Source organism: Sciurus carolinensis, chromosome 10 (genome assembly GCF_902686445.1).
Source record: "Sciurus carolinensis chromosome 10, mSciCar1.2, whole genome shotgun sequence".
Lineage (NCBI taxonomy): Eukaryota > Metazoa > Chordata > Mammalia > Rodentia > Sciuridae > Sciurus > Sciurus carolinensis.
Window position 1 is genome coordinate 37,636,034 of NC_062222.1, and position 15,946 is coordinate 37,651,979.

The following is a 15,946-nucleotide window of genomic DNA, read 5'->3' on the forward strand; positions in this document are numbered from 1 at the left end:
TTTCTCCCCATCCTAGGCTGAGTTATTTGTCCTTAGTACACACCCACCATAGGAAGGAAGTAATCCAGAGTTTGGGGATGGTACCAGAAGATCGCAGAAACAAGTGAATTACTACTCCAAAAGAGAATATGTGGAATATAGTCTTTGAATCACCACTTAAAAGCCCCTGTTCCTGCTGATGGGCAGAATCACAGCCTTTGGGACAAGAGGAGTCCCCTGTGTTTCTTCTTCGCTAGCAAAGCAATAAACCTTCTTTTTCATTTTTCTCAAAACCCTGTTCTTATTATTAGATTGGCATTGAGGCCAAGGACCCAGCTTTCGGCAACATCATGAGAAAAACAGCACAATTAAGGCTTAAAATCAGACATAAGACCCAATGGAGCAGAATAGAATACATAGAGATGAATTAACATAGCTCTAAGTCACCTGATTCTTGACAAAGGTGCCTTTTTAAATAATGGTACATAAACAGTAGAATTAAATTTGATCTCTGTCTGATATCTATACAAAAGTAAACTCAAACTGAATCAAAATCTAAGTACAAGACCAGAAAATTTGCAACTATTGAATAAATAAAGGGAAAATATTTCAACGTACAGGTAGAGGTAAAGATTTTCTAAATGGAACTCCCTAAAGCTCAGAAACTCAGAGTAAAAATCATTAAATGGAGTGGCATAAAATTTAAAAGCTTCTGTACAGAAAAGAAAACAACAGCTTAAAGAACCAAGTGTCATAGTGAGAGAAAACATTTGTCAGCTACTCTTTTGACTGAGAATTAATTTCCAGAATATATAAAGCTTTGAAAAAATTGAATACTAAAAACCACATACTGTATCAACAAATGACCAAATGAACTAAACAGATACTTCTTGAAAGAAAATGACCAACAATTATATGAAGAAAAAAAAAGAAGATGTTTACCCCCTTTAACCATCAGGGAAATGCAAATAAAAACTACACTGAGTTTCATCTCATTCCAGTTAGAATAAGTATCATCAAGAATAGAGATATAATTACATACCACTGGCAGAAATAAAAGTTTGGTAGAGCCACTATGGAATTTAATATGAAGTTTTTGCAAAAAGTTGAAAATAGAACTACATATGATTCTTCTCTACCACTCCTTGGCATTTATTCAAAAGGATTGAAGTCAGCATACTTTAGAAATCCATGCATGTCCATGCTATCACAGCACAATTCGCAATAGTCATGTAGAATCAGCATAGGCATCCATCAACAGATAATATACAAATAAAAAAAGCTCATTTAAAAATACATATATACATATAAATATGTATGTATATGAATATACATATATATATACAATTAGTTAATTCATGTAGATATATATTCAGCAATGTCTGAGATTAATCTTGGTAATTTTAGGTATTTTCTTGTTCAGCTATTTTTAAATGTTTGCTGAGGTCTGTAATTAACTTGTCTTCCAATCATGAGAAAAATTATATTGAAATATTTTTTCTAAATTTTGTCATAGCAGGGCTGTAATAATACCTTGATAATGTTTTGTATTTGAATAATTATTTAAAGTCTGTGAAAATTTGCATATATGATGATATATATTCTATAATTCTAGAAAGTTTAATCTCTCAGAAAGGCACTTACATCACTGTAGGTAAATCCATTAAGGTTTACAAAATGAAGTAAAATTAATAAATGAAATAAATTTTGTCTATGGAGGGAATCTATATCTGAATAAAGAGATGAATTAATACTACATGGTAGATGCTTAAAAAAAGTGAAAATTATCTTCTCAATGTTTAAAAATTTTACACACGTTTTTCATATTTTTAAATGTAAGAGTAGGATTTATTGGAGAATAGAAATAGGAACAGAATTCTTGCATTGCATGAGGGGACCTGGTTTTTTCCTAATTGCCTCATTTTTAATTGCCTGATAAGGTGCAAAATATATTTCAAAGAAAACCATATGAGATTTGGTGGATACTAAAGCTTGGTAATGCATAATAATAATTATCACTTGATCTTGAATCAATTAAATATTTGATAAGTATTTTTACAATAAGTCAGAAAATCCAGTTCCCATACAAATTATGTAAAAGTTGAATTAATATTAACATAGTCCAGAAAGTAAATTTTTAATGGGAAATTAATTACTTTCTTTTAGCATCAATCTCATCTGATTTGAGGAAAAATAAAATGAAGCAAAGAATAATAAATTGCTTATCAGAATACCTAGTACATGAATGATCAGCTCACTACATTAGAGTACTTCAAGGAGTAGGTAGGGGTGGACTAGAAGGAGGCTGCATTCCTTGTCACTCAGTAACTCAGAATTCAAGCAGAGGAAATACTATTTCTCTGGGAGGCAGTCATTGCTGCCAACTGATCCCTTGCTGTTTATCCTGCTGAGTTTACCCACCATCTTGCAGCATATCATATGCCTTTTGAGTGTAGGTGGCTCACTGACCACTGCCTATCATCCACCATTTGCCCATTTGCCCACCTCTTGCCTGCCCATCACCCGCCTTTCACCTCCCCATTGCCCACCTCCCGACATCCACCCACTGAATTTCTGCTGTTAACCTGCAGATCGCCTGCAGACTGCCAGCAGATTGCCTACTGCCCACTGATGCCTGGAAGTTCATTGTCACACTACCCACAGGTGTAGTTACACATGGCTGCTACCATCTTGGGACAACTGCCAGGGCCTGAAGGTTTGCTGTTGCCACTGCTGCCATTATGGTGTGTGGCCACCTCAGTCTGGGGACATAGGCCAGGGCCTGGAAATATATTGTGGTACCTGCAGGTCTGGTTGCACCTGAACTCTTTCGGCTTGGTGTGGTAGTCTCTACTATTTGGCTGCCTATTTGCAGGTTCACTCCTTTGTGTGAGACTATCTCTTGTGATCTCTCTGCAAGATGAAAGGGCATTGAGATGTTAGGACTGAAGCAAGACAGGACCTGGGGAAGCTGAAGTTCAGGTTTATCAGATTGTAGCTGGGTTTGTGTGGGCCAGCCTGGGTCTGGCAAACCTGTGGAATAGAGACTAGGGGCATTTCCCTGGGGGGAGCACAGTCGAAGAAACCGGAGAAAACTGGGCTCTCTCCAGCTTATTGATTTCTGAAGTGCACAGGAATTGAAAGACACTCCAGCTGGGAAAACTGGAAGAGGGTGTAAGGGCATCTTGCTATCAACTCACCCACCTAACCAGTCCAGCACCCACTGGACTGGAGCTAACATCAAACTTCAGACAACTCCACCTATTGTCAGAGAAGGAAAATTGAGAAAATTTTTGAAAGTCAATGGAAGCAATCATTCAATTTTCCATTAAAATGAGAATCACTAACATACAGAATAAAGATAGAATTTTAAAGACTGTGAGAGAAAAAAATAAAATTACATATAGGGGAAAATCAATTTGGAACTCGGTTGACTTCTCAACCCAGACCCTTACCTCCAGGAGGTCCTGGAATAACATATATCAAGCTCTGAAAGAAAATGAATGCCAACTGAGAATTTTATATTCAGCAAAATTAACCTTCAGATTTGAAGATGAAATAAAAACCTTCCATGATAAGCAAAAGTTAAAAGAATTCACAGCTTGAAAGCCTGCACTACAGATCATGCTTAGCAAAATATTTCATAAGGAAGAAATAAAAAACAAACAAAACAAAACAAGGAAAACCATCAAAGAGAGGAACTGCAGTAACGGAAATGTCAATCCAAGGAGAAACTAAGTCAAGTTGAAAACCAAAAATAAACCAAAATGACCGGGAACACAAATCATACCTCAGTAATGACCCTGAACATTAATGGCCTAAACTCATTAATCAAAAGACATAGACTAGCAGATTGGATTAAAAAAATACCCAATGATATGCTGTGTTCAAGGGACTCACCTCCTAAAACGACATCCACAGACTGAAGGTGAAAGGTTAGGAAAAAATATATCATTCACATGGACTGCATAAATAAGCAGGGGTTTCCATCCTCATATCAGACAAAGTGAACTTCAAACCAAAGTTAGTCAAAAGGGATAAAGAAGGACATTTCTTATTGCTAAGGGAATCATATAGCAGCAAGACGTAACAATCATAAATATTTATGTCCCAAAATTGGAGCATCTACACAAATCAAACAAACCCTTCTCAATTTCAAGAATCAAATAGACCACAACACTATAATACTGAGTGACTTTAACACATTCTCTCACCCCTGCATAGATCTTCCAAAAGCTAAACAAAGAAACTATAGAATTAAATAATACATTAGGGTACCTCTAGTATTGTCATCATTATTATTTTACACGTATATGAGTAATTCTTGTATAATTTTTGTTCAACCCATAATAATTTTTTCTCTTTTATTGTTCAAAAGAAATTTATGGGAAAAGCATAAGATAGATTATATAAAACATATATTAATTAGCCCAACAAACATTGTTTCTTAAATATTATTTTCTGTATATTTTAGTCTTTTATTCATTTTTACATTTAACCTAAGAGAAATCTAGGATGGAAACTGGAAAAACATGTATACTTCTTCATCATGAGTTGAATATTTCCTAATACAAGCAAGTTGAAATAATCTCACGAATCTGAAGTTATTTTTTAAGTTCTTGAATTATTAAATACCTACACAAAACTCTATCTAATTTCCAAGGTCGTATATCAATATAGCAATTCTCAACCTAAGTTGTTTCTATGACTAACATACAGCATCTAGTTATATGCTGATATTTATGTTGTGGCATTCATTATATCCAGTGTGTGTGTAGGGGTGTTTGTGTGTGTGTGTGTGTGTGTAGATATATACACAAAATACCTCCATTTTCTATATTTATGATTATCTTAAAATATATTCCAAATTTGACTTTGTTCCCATCTACATGAGAAACTTCATTCACTTCCCTTTCAAGGTAAATTGGACTTAGTGACTTTAAAATAAAATTGTTCTAATTAGTGATACATGAGAGTAGAATGCATTTTGACACATCATACATAAATGGAGAATAACTTCTCATTCACCTAGTTGTACATGAAATAGAGTTACACAAGTCATGTGTCGCATCTATTTCCTGCCACTCCCACATTTGACATGACTTTGTTGGAGTAGAGGATCTGACACATGACATGGTTCTGTTGGAATAAAGGACTCAACACTTGACATGGTTCTGTTGATCGTCCTCCCTCTTGGGGTCCATAGGCGTGGCATGTCTCCACGTGCTGTTGCTTTTTAATATTAGTAATCAATATATCATTAGAAACTTATTGGAAAAACATTGGGAAAATTTTACTGTATTGGGACACAAAATAGTGCACAATAAAAATTTAGCAGTAACACATAGATAAAATATATGAAAATAAACGATTGTAGCTGTGCTCAAGTTAAAAGGAGACTGTGATTGCTTTAGTACAATAATAGATGGATAAAGAGGCATTCCTCTGAGCTTGGATGCAGTGTTTAACCTTTGTTGCTTTCCTAGTTTTAATAGTTGATTCTAGAGATACTTTACCTAATAAAAACATTTGGGTTAGTCATAAATATAATTTGTGCTTTTCCTATGTTTAGTCTAATTCTTTGAGAATCAGAATAAGATTTTAGTCTGCCATTATATGAAATTAGAATAGACTAAATATTAACTATAAGTTGATTTTTCGCCCTTTAATAATAGTAAAAACTTTTCACTGTTAAACACTGGAGTTCAAGGTGGTGGTGGTTTCTCAGAAAATCTAGTGATGTGTTTGTTCTGAAGGTTGAAGGCTGGCAGATCATGGTGCCCTCAGTTTAGCTGGGAGACAAGTTTGTTTCAATTTAACTGGGAGACAAGGTTGTTTTAATCTAGCTGGGAAATAAGGTTGTTTTGGCCTGGGCTGTCATACAGAGAGAATGTGTCTTTTGAGAAGAAGCATAGATTGTACTTTTGAAGATTTGTCTTATTTTAAACTAACCATAAAATAATATAATCATTACTAAAGAAAAAAATATATAAAAAGACTGGCAGAAAAAAATAAAGACAGATTCAGCCTCAGAACACTTGGTGTCTCTGTGTGCTGTTTCTCCACCACACAGATGCGTCCCATCCACCTAGGACTCCCCATGCCTTCTAGGGCTGGACCCCAGCAGTCATGTAATCATATATGTACATAGGGTAATAAAGTCTGATTCATTTTAATATCCTTCCTGCCTCTGTGCCTCCTCCCCTTCCTTCACTCCCCTCTGAATAGTCCAAAAAATACCTGTATTCTTTCTCCACTTTATTATGAATTAGTATCCACATATCAGAGATAACATTCAGCCTTTGGTTCTTTGGAATTGGCTTATCTTGCTTAGTATAATATTCTCCAGTTCCATCAATTTACCTGCAAAAGCCATAATTCCATTCTTCTTTAAGGCTGAGTAATATTCCTTTGTGTATGTATACCACAAATTCTTTATCCATTCATATGTTGAAGGGCACATAGGCTGATTCCATAGTTTAGCTATTGTCCAGTCTAGTGACTCACTTTTAATCACTAAAATATATTGAAAGTTACAGTGTGTCACTTTCAAGAACATCATGAAAGACTTTGTAGTTCTTTGCCAGTCCATTTACCAGTCCATTAGTCTTTGCAGTATCAATTATCTGTATCGAATGCCTAATATAGTTGACTTTAAAAGAGTAAAAGTTTATTCTGGTTCACAGTTATTGAGATTTCAGCCTATAAACATTTGTCCCAATTTCTTTGGTCCCATGACACTACACTGCATCTTATTGGAAGCCTATGATGAAAAAAGGTCTATTTGCCTCATGTCCAGGGGTTATTTTTGGTTAGGCAAGGAGTCTTGAGATGTGAAATATATGAATTATAAATTTAAAATCTGATGAATTATAATTTTTTAAATTAAAATCAAAATTGTCCCTTAAAAATTATATACTTTAAAGAGGAATTTTACTGTATACAATATATTACAATAAATTGAACCTAATAACACAGTCAATTCTAAATTAAAGGTCTTTTCAGTTTTGTTATTTCTTTCTCATTTTATTGAATCCTGATTTCAATATTGTTTGTAAGAATTCCATGTTGTTACACTTCTTTGACTTCTGTGTTTTAACATATGGTACATTTCATGTTTGCTCCATTTCCTCTTGAGAAGAAAGAGTATTCTTTACAAAGTGAAGTATTTGACATTTCCCATATCCTATACTTTGTGGATATTGACTAAATCTTCTATATGCTTGTTTAATTATTTTTTTATTCAGCTATTTTAACATAACCTTGAAAGGAGTGCTAAATTTTTCTATTATTTTTCTTCTGTTTCTCCTTGCATATTCTTCAGGTTGTACAATGAAAAAAATAGTTACTGTGTTACCTGGTAAATAGTCATTTATAGCTCTTAGAGTTTTATTATTCATTGTATTATTTTGCATCACTTACTAAGGAAACTTTCTATGTCTAGTACATTGAGGCCTGAGTCTTGTCTTGTTATAAGACTTCAGGCCTTCTTAATATTTCCATTTGCCTGATATTGTTTTGCCCCACCTTCTAATCTCACTTTCAATTTCCCTCCTTCCCTCTGTATTTTCACCTTTACTTTTTGGAAATACACTTTGTGATCCTGGGGATCAAGTCTGGTATATTCAAGGCAAACTCTTTACCTCTGAACTATATCCCCAGTTTCCCATGTGTCATAGTTCTGGCTGCTGTGACCAATTACATTCTAGTGTGACATTTAAACTATATTTTGCATAGATCTTAGAGTCTGTAAGTTCAAGATCTGGGTGTCAGCACGGTTAGGTTCTGATGAAGACCCTTTTCCAAATCATAATAATTAATTCTAAATTAAGAATCTTTTCAATTTTGTTATTTATTTCTAATTTTATTGAATCCTGATTGAATGGTACTGTGTGTGAGAATTCCATTTTGTTAAACTTACTTGACTTGTTTTAATGTATGGGACATTTCATATTTGCGCTTGAGAAGAAAGAATATTCCTTATTCTTATACTCTCATATGGCAGAAAGAGAGCAAGAGAATTCTCCGAGTTCATAAAGGCACTAATCCCATTCATATGTGCTCTACCCTCATAAATTAGTTACATTCCCAAATCACCTTCTGATGGTATCACATTGAATGTTAATGTTTTAACATGTGAATCTTAGTAGAATACAAACATCCAGTCCATAGCATGATGTTTTGCAACACAATTGCATTTTGGCCTTGAAGAAAACATGAAAAATTTTCTCTTTTATTAGCCTTTAAACCCCATTTGTATTTATTGATGTCTGATATGACCATATATTGTCATAATATTATATTTTGTGATTAACATAAAAATTATTTTGTATTTATTGTGTGTGTGTGCGTGTGCATGACAGAGAAAGAGAGAGAGGGAGAGAGAAAGAGATGCAGGAGTGTTCTGCTCTTGATAGTTTAAATATATATAGTTTATAAATATAGTTTATACATGTAGTTTATTAAATGTTATATATAGTTTATATGCATATATGTGCTATTTTTTCTATTTATTTTAAAAGTAAGACAAAGTTTTATTATCTCTATCAGCTTTCCTTATTACCATCACTTATAAATATCATTATACACTTTTTCTCTTTCTCAAAATATCTACCAATTTTTTTTGAAATTTAAAATATATGACAACTCTCATATATTCACTAATTCCATTTTTATTCTCCTTAGGCAATATTTTACTAGTTGATTTCATTCACCTATTCTACAAAAAAAAAAAAAAAATCAGTAATTTTTCTACATTTCTCTTAATTTTTTCCTTCCAAACCTAATTTTTGGCTTAGCACATGTATTTACATTTTGTTTTCCATCCTTGTCTCACTTTTATTTTTGTCTTAGATTATAATTAAACATGTTATTCTCCATAGAAAGCATTTTCTTGATGTGTACCTATTTACTTCTTAGCTAGATGACATACCTACTCTAATACATTGCTCAAGGAAATTTCACACTAATATCACTGCAAATTTTTTGCATGTATAAAACTTCCAATAGCTTCTGTAGCTTCTATAGTGATTCAAACTTCCTGTTTTGAGTTTCTTGAATGATGCTCTATTATTGGGTTAATTTTTCCATTTTTCCCAGAAATCTTATTCCAACAAGAATTTTTGGTTCTTACTAAGTAGCCTGATTTGTGTGTGTGTATGTGTGTCTCTGTGTTTGTGTTTGCATGCATTTGTGTAGATGCTTCATATACATTTTGTTTAATTTTTTTAAAGTTGACAATTTACTGCTATATATCACAAAGTTTACTGTTCTATGTCAATTTCTTCTGAGCATACAGACAGAAGTTGTGTTAATGGTTTCAGACCTTTATTTACAGAAATGTACTTGGATCATGGTCTAAAATATTAGATCTTCTCTACGCTTTGTTTTCCTTTATCTGAGATGTCAATTACGCACATGTGGGAATTTTGTCTATTTCTATATTTTACAATCTTCATTTTATTTTTGTTTTCTTGGCTGTTTCCATTTCTTTTATTATATATCTTTCCATATGTTGAATTGAGTATTGTAATTAAATTATCATTTATAGGATGATATTGTTTTTAATTTCTTATTCTTTACAAAACTATGTTAACAATTTATATTTCAAAACTTTTCTTTTCTATACATTTTATACTAACCTTTTATTTGGAAACTCTATTTTCTACTAAAGAAATTCAATGATATTTAATTCATTGGAGCTATATAAAATTTCTTCTGCTTCGTGCTTAATATGTTGTAAGCATTTTGATCAGTTATATCATTGTGATTCTATCTGTTTTATTCTTGTAGTGGCTATTTTGGGGTTTCCTGATGTCTCTGTTCAGTTTTCAAATCTTTGATTTTTTTTTTCTGAGTTGACAATAACAGATATTTCTTCATTGAGGAGGTGTGAAAGATCTAAGTGGCTTTCTAGGACTCTCCCATTTAGAATGCTCTTCTTTTGTTAGTAAAGTGAAATGTAGTTTCATTTTAAAAAGCTCTCTGTTTCTGTCTCTCTACCTTTCTCTGTCTCTTTTTAGTGGGTTTATAAAAAGAATACTTTTTCGCTCTTAAACGTTCTGCAAATTTTAAAATTTACCCATATTAATTATATATAATAATGAATTTCATGGTGACAAATGCATATAAAATACTTTGATCATATCGCCCCATTGCCTTCTCACTCTCCCCTCCTTCCTCTCATAATCAAGGAGTCGCAATTTCTGATGCTGCAATTTTTTTCTTTCTTCTGAAGTTTCTCTAATGTTCCCTGAACATGTTCTCTTCCTTTCAGCTAACAGCCCCCAAGGATTTGTCCTATTTCAAATGTTTTTCTATTCCTAATATCAATGCTTTTCTCAGATTGTTACCTCCTATCATGTGCAATTTCAAACCTGTTTCAGTGCAGTACTCAGAAGCTGACATGCTGATCTCTTATTTCTATTTTGCATTTTACCCCACTTGCATTGGAACTCTTTTTTTTCCAGAAGAATTCTTTTGTTATGCCCTAGGTAGGCCCTGATCCCTGGAATCATTTAGTCACTGCCTGACTATGCACACTAGCATGGACTCCAAACTGGTTTTGCTGATTTTGGAAGTTTATTTTCCTATTTAATTGTAAGTCAATGTATGTAATATCCTTGGTATTGTGACTATCTTTCAGGTGTGAGTTACTATGGTTTAAGTTTCCTTTCCTTTTTAAAGCAATTATACAATTGTGAAAAATATATCATCATATTTGTGTTGAATAGGTTATCATTTTCCTACTTCTATTTATTTTGATTTTAAATAATCACTAAGTTCTTTAATATTATTTTTCAGGTTTTTGTGTAGTAAGAGTATTTTATCTGAAATACTTCCTCTGAAGACATTTCTTTTGTGAACAACATAGGCTCAAAAGAAATTTGGACCTTTTCCCATCATTTTGTGTATCAATATTAGTTGTTTTCACATATTAAGGGCCAGATTTAAATATATTTAATTACCTTTTCTTAACTTTTTTCTCAGTAAAAGTTCCTTGAGTTTTTTAATTATCTATTTATTTATATTTCCACATAAATTTTAAGTTGTTTTATCAATGCTTTATTGCTATTAAATTTTATTTACCCCCTAGAAAATATTGTAATTATACCATGCATACTTTTTTATTCATTATATTTTTAAAGTATTTTTTATTTGTTCTTATGAGTTATACATGATAGTAGAATGTGTTTTGACATATTATAAATATATGGAGTATAACTTCTCATTCTTCTGGTTGTACCTGATGTAGAATTACACCGGTTGTGTAATCAAATATGCACATAGGATAGTAATGTCCAATTCATTCTACTGTCTTTCCTACTCCCATTTCCCCTTCTTTTCTTCAATCCCCTTTATAAAATCAAAAGTACTTCTATTCTTTCTTCCCCCTCCCACTATTGTGAGTTAACATCTGTATATCAGAGAAAACATCTGACCTTCAGTTCTTTGGGATTGGTTTATTTCACTTAGCATGATATTCTCCTGTTCCATTCATTTACTTGCAAATGTTATAATTTCATTTTTTATGGCTGAGTAATAGTCCATCATGTATATATACCACATTTTCTTTATCTGTTCATCTGTTGAAGGGCACCTAGGTTGGTTTCATAGTTTAGCTATTTGAAATGAACTGCTATAAACAATTGATGTGGCTACATCTCTGTAGTATGCGGATTTGAAGTCTTTTGGGTATAAATTGAGGAGTAGGATTAAAAGTGGGCCAAATGGTGGCTCCATTCCAAGTTTTCTAAAGAATCTCCATACTGCTTTCCAGACTGGTTGCACCAATTTGCAATCACACCAGCAATGTATGAGCGTACCTATTTTTCTACATCTTCATCAGTGTTTATTCATGTATTTTTGATAATTGCCATTCTGATTGGAGTGAGATGAAATCTCATTGTAGTTTTAATTTGTATTTCTCTAATTGCTGGTCATTTTCTTATTTATTTTCTTCAAAAAGCTTTGATTTTGGTAAAACAATTTAATACAAAGGTCCACCAAGTAAGTATACCTTACATATTTTTTTGTTCAAAATTGCCAGATCATATCCACTGACCAAGAATTAGAGTAACTTAATTCTGTATTTCTCAGTGTGAAATATATTTAGAAAAGTAATAAAAATTAGAAGTCTTCTGCAATATAAACATAGAATGCACTTAATGCGAGTCAAAATATGTAGTGTGAGTTCCAGGATTTTTCATTAGAGCTTGAAATCTCATACTCATGATAATTAGCTTTCATGTTTATTTCCAGTTAAGGGCCACATTGCACCAGATCATGGGGAAAATGATATTGCATCAATATAGCAGAGTATAAATGATGTAGTGGACAGATTGGCATTCTTCTCTTTAATTCTCTTCAGCAATATGTGTTCCAATCTCATTATTATCTTCTATGGGAACCATATGCAGACTTGCTCCCAAACCCATTTCTACTTCATTTCTGTAACAGTGGTACAAGGCATGTTTGCCAGAAAACAGGTCACAGATACTGGAAAACTGAGATTCTCTTTGGCCAGTTCTCCCCTAGGAACTACATAGGAAACTAGTAATTAATACCAACATTTAGGGGTTAAGAATTCAAAATTGGATGCACTCTTGGTCTTGAAGTTAGTATTGGAAGCAGTGATATCCTTGGGAACCACATTAGAGTGATAGAATACGTAGTAAGTAATATACTTGTCAAGACAAAGTTTAAATAATATCACCTAGTTTTATGCCTAAAGCAGTACTTGTCTACTCTGCTGCAACCAATTGTTTCTTGTAGGCTTCTTCAGCAGATATGTCTGGGGTATATTATGCCTAGAGGAATGTGGAAGGGGGATAATGAACAAGGTAATTCTGAAATTCTGTCAGGTCAACTTTTAGGGCACCAAGAAAAAAATTGAACTATGACTGATGAAGTCTAAGAATAGATCAATAATTCCATTAATCATGTCATACTGGCCATGAACATAGTTATTGACAATATCTTCCTCGATAATTATAAACTTCTTAGAATGAAAGCCTGCTGGAATCTTCCAAGGTAAACTTTTTTAATATTCGTGAGTTTTATATTTCTGAAGAAATATAAAACATTTGGCTGTTTTCTAGGAGCAGCCTCACTTCGAACTATATTAAAAACTCTTGTTGTGTTGCCTTGTGGTTTTGCTCTTTGGCATCTGTACATAGGGATGAGTGATCAGTTTCAGGTTGTGGATTTCACAGCATTCTCCAAAGCATTGCCAAATCTGGACACAAGATGGCAATATAGAAGGAAAAACACTTGCACAAAACAAAGATTAGAAGGAGTTCGTGGGTGTAGTACAGGTCAAGATGTGGTAACAATAATCATCATGCACTGATAGACTATTCAGTAGTTGGGAGAAAAAAGTCGCTACAATGTTGTATTTTTCCAAATTTCTCAGGTTTTTTGTACACTCTAAAGTCTAGGTCAAGGGATAATTGCAGTTGTTGTCTAAATGTGGTTTGTTATTCTTTGATTATTTAACTTATTTCATAAGGACTGCATAAAATATTTTTTGACAACTCAGGTACTTCTCCTATTTAACATAATTAATTTTATTGGCTTTGGTACATACTACTTAATGTATTCTTAGAATGTGTTATAGTTTGGATCTGGAATATTCCCCAAAGTCTCTGTGTTAAAGGCTTATTCCCTAATTGATGGCATTGTTGGGATGTTGGGTAATTATTAAAAGGTGGAGCCTGGTTTGAGTAGCCTGGTTGGGGGGCATAATTCATTTAAAGGGTTTATGTTGTCCTTGAATTTCTCTCTCTCTTTCCCTGCCACGCCGTCTCTTCCTCTCTGCTTCCTGGCTTACACAAAGTTAGCAGTTTTTCTTCACCACACCCTCCTCACCATAATGTCCTGCCTCACCACCACAGGCCCACGGTTATGGGACCAAGTGGTTATGAACTGAAATCTCTGAAACAATGAGCCAAAATAAATCTTTCCTTTTTTTGTGCTATTTTTCTGAGGCATTTTGTCATAGGGAGAGAGCCGACTAGCATAGGGTACCTCAAGTACTTGATGCAAGACTGTAGCACATTATTTTTATAAATTCAAATTATGCTATTAGAAAGAGTAAGAGTTCTGTGTTTAGACAAGTCTGGTTTTGAATAACAGTCTGGCTCATTTTGTCACTGGGAATAAGTTATGTATTTTCTATTATTTGTGCTCTTCTCTTAGAATTGCCTCAGCCAGTTTAAACCAACTATCACATATTCTTCAAATTTGCTTTTAAGTAACGACTTTACAAGAGGCAACAAGTCTACACAGCAGCCAAGTGAGATATATTGTTTTTCTTCCTGTAAACTATTAGTGAGTACAGGCAGGCAATCTACCAGAACTCCAAGATCTTCTATCCTCACCAAATAAGCTACAAGTTCACTTATACTTCTCCTTCTCCAGAAAGTTAAAGCTGCATTAAATCTCAAATTCCTGCTAAAAAAAACTTGGGCCATTGTTTCATGATTCTGAGAAACCTCAGGAAAAACAAACAAACAAACAAACAAACAAAAAACCCACTGTATTTAGATGATTGGCTTTCTGTCTGTGAAGAACCAGAGTCACTGGAATTAACCAAATATGTTCAACTATCATGGCGTAATTTTTCAGGCAGATGGCCTGCACAAGCCAGTTCATTTTCTTTATTTGTCATGTCACAGCTCCCACTTATAGAGGACTATCTTTTTCTGTAACAAGGATTTGGAAAAGGATGTTGAACTTTCTTTTACTTTGGTTCCAGGATATACTGGTAATATATAGCTAAGGACGTAGATGCTTATTTATTACAGTTGCATTGACAGATTTCATCTACTAAAGAGCAGTTGGTTATTCAAAACATCCTGGACTATGATTTCCAAAAATAGGCCTCTTCTGAGAACTGTGAACTGTGGAAGAAATTGAAACCATTTTTTTCTTTTAAAAATCCACATAATGAAACAACTAATGAAAATGTAACAATCTGCTTCACATTGAAGAGGGAAAATATCCAAAAGGAGCAGCTTCTACTTCAATGAGGTGAAAGTTCACTACAAAGATTGTTCGCCTTTGCTGCATTCAGGATTTATGTGGTTATCTGGTAACATTGTTTAAGAACTGCTGGATCTTAATGCAGTCTTGCATAAGAATATAATTTATACTATGTGAAAAAATAAGAATTTATTACTAGGAATCACAAAGACCAATTATCATTAATTTTTTATTGTGTTTTATAAAAAAAATTTGAATGTGTGCAACTATTTTCTTATGCTGAATAGACTTTGAAAGTTTAAAACATCATAATAAATAATCAATATCAAAAATCTTTTGTCCACACTGAGATACTATGTATACAAATGCCTTAATTATTAATAAGCCAATGTGTTATGATACCAATATTTGTTTTTAAAAAAAATAAAAAACCTGCCAGGCATAGTGGTGCATGCCTGTAATCCAAGACACTCAGAAGTCTGAGGAAGGAGGATCACAAGTTCAAGACCAGTCTCAGCAATTTAGAGAGACCTTGTCTCAAAAATATATAATAAAAAGGACTGGAGATATAGCTCAAAGATAAAGGACCCTGGGTTAAATACCCAGCACCAAAAAAAGAAATAAAAAAATTAAAACAACCATGGTTCTGGCATGATGAAATCATGAAAATAATTAAGTCAGGGGGTTACATTCATGTAGAATGTTATCGTTGAAACATTTTCCATACTATTCTTAAAACTTGAGAATGTTTTTAGAAGCTCTGATTTTTTTTTTTTTTTTTTTTTTTGGCCAGAATGTTCATGTCACGTATGTATGTGTTATCTCTATAAAGAAAAAGGTGAATATATATTTGTATGAATGTTTAACTGGAAATGTCCATGGAGTTGGCTAATTTATATTCACTTTTTATTATATATAGATTTCTAATATTTTTCATTTCTGTATCATGTAAACTTCCTTCATTTGAGTAAATTAACTAAAT

The 15,946-nt window shown here is 33.1% G+C and overlaps 1 pseudogene; it reads right to left on the minus strand.

The window, feature by feature from the left end:
* Positions 1 to 14,174: 14,174 nt before the first annotated feature.
* LOC124994171 (KATNB1-like protein 1) overlaps positions 14,175 to 15,946 on the minus strand; it is a 70,546-nt pseudogene continuing 68,774 nt past the window's right edge.